Source organism: Amblyomma americanum, chromosome 1 (genome assembly GCF_052857255.1).
Source record: "Amblyomma americanum isolate KBUSLIRL-KWMA chromosome 1, ASM5285725v1, whole genome shotgun sequence".
NCBI classification, from domain to species: domain Eukaryota; kingdom Metazoa; phylum Arthropoda; class Arachnida; order Ixodida; family Ixodidae; genus Amblyomma; species Amblyomma americanum.
This window is the reverse complement of record NC_135497.1, coordinates 545,139,853-545,144,720: the sequence shown is the minus strand read 5'-3', so window position 1 is coordinate 545,144,720 and position 4,868 is coordinate 545,139,853. Positions and strand designations below refer to the sequence as shown.

General features: G+C 43.8%; 1 long non-coding RNA gene across 1 annotated transcript; it reads left to right on the top strand.

Annotated features, from left to right (window-relative positions):
* Window positions 1-1,193: 1,193 nt before the first annotated feature.
* On the top strand, window positions 1,194-4,393 carry LOC144107992 (uncharacterized). Its single transcript, XR_013309457.1, has 2 exons — window positions 1,194-1,323; window positions 4,224-4,393. It is a non-coding gene; the product is annotated as an uncharacterized LOC144107992 (long non-coding RNA).
* The last annotated feature ends 475 nt before the right edge of the window (window positions 4,394-4,868 follow it).

The window sequence follows — 4,868 nt, the reverse complement described above, 5'->3', positions numbered from 1 at the left end:
AAACTACGGAACACAAAAGTTAACATATCAGATTCCTGACTTCTTGAATAAGCACGCCATGGTTATGAATATTATTACTGACAGTTCTTCAGCTCTAGCCTTTAACAGAAACATTAACACATTTTTTTAGCACACAATTTTGACTATTTTCTTTTTTTTCTGGGTTCCAAGTAGACACCAGATGGTTTTTGTTGTGAATGTTTTATTGTTCCCGCTTGTTTATTTTCTCTGTCTATTACTGCATGCGATTTATATTGGCTGTTTGTTTCCTCGCAGTATGACTTAGCCATGTATGCTATGCTGTATTAATGTGTTCCTTTTATGTTGATCGAAACTTTGTTCAACGATGTTACTGTACCTGCTGTTGAGTGATTTGTTTGGGAAGGGGGGAAGGGGGCCGACACTGAGTCAGGCATTAATTTGCCTTTATGTCTGCCTCCTAGGCACCTATTACTGCTGCCTGAATAAAAAGAAAAGAAAAGAAAGCCGGGCCGTGGTGGGCTGCCAATTGCGCTGGTTAATAGTTGGCCGAAAATGTTCAGCCAACGACCGGCAAATGATAGGGAATTTGTCGGTACCCAATGCTCGGGCAACCAAACGGGGACCATCGTAGGGCCATAGTTGGCTTCCCATTTGCTTGGCCAGTGTTCCTCCAGCCACAAGACGCACGCAGTAGGCGCGCGGAAAATGCGGACGATCGAGACGCTCAATCGACGTTTCATATTATCCCAAACATTTTTATTTTTACGTATACAGTGTGCGCGCATGACTGGTGATTGAGCCTAATTTATCAATCGGTGAAATGTATATTTATAAGCAATAGCAAGGTGCAATGCTGCGGCATCTATTTTTTAATGCTGAGCATTTAATTAATTGCTGGACGAGTGCAGTACTTTGCATCGAGAGATAGAAAGGAAAGTCCCATGATTCTAATGATAAACGAAACCGAAACTCAAAAGTTTCGGTTTCGATAATTGATTGAAACTGGCAAGTCATTTTTTTTTCAAGTGGACGCAGTGAAGCAATGTAAATTTCGACTTCCATAATTTGAGAGCAAAGAATAAAATAACACATTTATTTTGTTTTTTGTTCCTTACGAACATATTTCTGACACCACATCTACGAAAGTGCGGTGTCACTCACAACGACTGAATCTGCGGCGTGATACTCTTACCGCGTTTTTTCAACTCCGATGCTCTATAGTTCCGTACTACGCTGGAGCGGCATAGCTGGCATAGTCCTTCAATTGTTTGGATTGTTCCTTCGTCCAGTGTCTTGGCCTTTCACTATGACAACAGTGCCACCTGATCTATACGTCGGAAGGTAAGACCTCGATCATCATGGAGCGGTTCTTGAGGGCAAAACATCTCCGAGAGCTTTATCTGGCGAAGACGGGCGGCGTTCGGTGTTTGCAGGAAGTCGCAGAAGACGCAGAGGCGGCAGCATGCTCTGAGACATTGCCCCATTTGCAATCCGACAATCCATCACGTTTAGCAAGCGTTGGAAACGATAGATTTGCGCCGCTGGAAGACAGCTTAGGGCAAGCATATGCAGCAGTGAATACTTTTGAATCCTCTGTCATGGCAGCTGAGGCACAGTGTTCAAGTGCAGATCAAGCTGAGTCAGATGGAAGTGACTTGCACGGTCAAAACGCTGGTCCCGTGGAGCCTGATGAACATGACTTGGTTGATTTTCCCGACAATGCCAAGTGTCCAGAGGGGATAAGGAGCCAGTTGAGGGCTTGGGCTGTGAAGCATCATATCAGGAGAGCTGCAGTTAATTCACTGCTTAACATTCTTAGGCCGCACTTCACTGATCTTTCTAAGACACAGTCTGCTCTAGTGTCCACGCGTACAAAGCGTACACCTTGAACAACTCGGCAATGGTGAGTACGTTCATTTTGGCCTTCAGAGCGGCTTATTGCGTGCATTAGACATGTGGCATTCGGCTCCAAGTAATGTTCTCTAAATATCAGTCAACATTGATGGCCTGCCTCTGTTTAAGAGCCGTTGTACAGAAGTGTGGCCCATACTTGTGCAGGTTCACCACCCTCGCAGCAAGCAATCTGATATTATTTTTCCTGTGGGGATATTTTGCGGCACATCGAAACTGACTTGTCTGGATGAGTACCTCAAAGAGTTCATTGAAGAAATGGGCCCTCTGCTGTCAAATGGTATTTTACACCAATCCATAGCTTATAAGGTGGTACTAAGAGCCATTCTTTGTGATGCACCAGCGAAGGCCTTTGTGAAAGCCACAAAATTATTTTCTGGCTGCTATGGATGTGACAAGTGCTGCACTAAGGGTGTCTATCTTGGGCGCATTACTTACCAGAGCATGGACAGCCCACTGCGCACTGATCAGTCATTTGCTGATCAAACTCAGGCAGAGCATCACAAAGGCATTTCCTCATTGACATCAATTGGTATCCCGATAGTGACAAGATTTCCACTAGACTACATGCATTTGGTGTGCCTCGGTGTTGTGCGAAAGCTTATTGGTTACTGGTTGAGAGGTCCACTAAAGGTGCGGCTGGCACACCTCTTAGTTATGCAATTATCGGGACATTTGGCTACAATGCGACAGCACATAACCAGTGATTTTGCACGAAACCCCCAAGAAGTTGACATGTTTGAGCGATGGAAGGCTACAGAGTTCAGACAGTTCTTGCTGTATTCAGGTCCTGTTGTTGCAAAGAAAATTTTGCCGAGGGTTATGTATGAGCATTTTCTACAGTTACATGTTGGCATTGCAATTCTTTCTTGTTCATCAATGGACTGTTTCATAGACTATGCTGATCAGTTGCTGCGCAGTTTTGTAAGCAAGTTCAAGTCAATTTATGGGAAAGAGTCCTTAATTTACAATGTACATGGTCTCATTCACTTGGCCAATGACTGCCGGCAGCTTGGCTGCCTGGATAACATCAGTTGTTTCGCTTTTGAGAACTACTTGAAAGATCTCAAGGCCCATGTGAAGTGTGGGATGAAGCCTTTGGAGCAGCTGTACAGCAGAATCATGGAAGAACAAGCCTGCTCAGTTGTTGAAAATGGATCCAGTGCTGAATTTTCTGCGTATGAAGTCCTTCGCTCTTCTTGTCATTCCAGCGGTCCTGCTTTGTCGTACCCTGCCCTGAAGCAGTACCGAAAAGTGACCTGGAGAGAGAGCGTTATAAGAACAAAACAGCCTGACAATCGCCTCTTACTTAGTGGAAACAGGATTGTTCATGCCAGCAATTTTCTTTTGTCTGGGTCCGAGATACTCATTGTTGGTAAGCTGCGCAAGAACCAAGGAGACTTCTACACCCGCCCCTGTGGGTCATCGCTACTGTCAGTCTTTAAAGTTTCGTCTCAAGGCAGCAATCTTGAAGTATTTTTATTTTCTACGTTGTCTGCAAAGGCCAGCTTTTGCAGTTCAAGGGAAAGGACGTTTTTTTCCACTGTTTCATCTCTTCTGACTACTTTTCATGTTGCCCAGGCATTTCAAATATCGTTATTGTCTGAGGTCGTCTGCAAAAGACACCTTTTGCCTTTCAAAGAAAAAGATTTTTCGCTGTTTTCTCTCTTCTAATTTTTTTTCATACTCCAGTTGTTGGTGCTTTTGTGGCTTTTGAAAAGCACTGTCCTTTTACTAATGCATCATGAAGATCATGTCAGTGCACTGTATATGTGGCTGCGAACCCAAAGCTGTTGTTTTGAAGTGCTGGTGATTGTGAAGTTGTGACGTGAGAATTAAAAACTGCTAATTGTGAAGTGTTTGTGGCTGTGATATCTGGAGTTTTCAAGCTTCAGCTCCGTGTGTTTCTTCTTGCCTACGAAACACCTGCTCAGACATTTTTCTAAAACGTAAGCACAGCAATCATTTCATGCCAGCATGTTGCAGCGTTTTATATGCATGCTGTGTTGATGCATGCACACAGAATCTGTTGTTGTGAAGCTCTTGCTTCTAACTCTTAAACTGGCGCCAAGGGTTTTCACTTTCTAAGCCACAGCGAGTCACTACACTGCCCTTGGGTAAAGCATGCGAGTACGTATAGCCTTGCTTGCATTTGATGCTGATTTCTGAAAACCCCAGCTACAGGTTAATTGTGAAGTAGCTTTGCTTCGCTCTGTATCTCTTAGAAGCGCATTTGGCTCCTGTGCCACACTTCCATGTCTATCTCTCATTTGGTATTTATTTTATGTGCCATGTCTTGTTCACACCTATTATGATACTTCTCCCTGCAGGTTTCACATTGTGGAGTTCACTGACGAAGGTAGCACATATGTGGTGCCTGAAAGCTGGGTGAAAATGGAAGCTGATGGTGCAACTTGCTATTGGCCACCAACAACAGCAAAAAAAGAAGTTGACCGCATGATCTTGTTAGCAGTGCCTGTAGAGGACGACTGAGAAGGTTACAAGGCTAGAATTCTTGCAACTAAAAGTGAGCACCATTTTGTTTCATTTTTATAGTGATAACATAGCACAAGGCTTTATATGTCTGCTCTTCTGTAGTGGACATATATCGTTTCAGTACTGTAATTTTTATTCTTTGGTGGAAGGTTAGGAAGAATGTGTTCAGCAACAGTGCTCCTTTAAAGATGATGCAACATAACAAGGACTCTTTGTATGAAGTCGCCACACACTGCACAAAGGTGCTTATTAAATATTGTTTATATGCAGTTGGTAAAATTTGAAATATATCTCATGGGTGCTCTGAAACAGTTTCTTGACCCAGGCACATATGAGCGCGCCAGAGAGTGTCTTCCGCATGCCCTTATGACATCACACCTGGACTCAGAAGGCTCAGTTGTTGAAAAAAGCGCCGGAGAAAGCGAAAGGCAGTGCTCATTTCGGACAGTGAAAGTGATGACATCCTCAAGGGTTGGTCA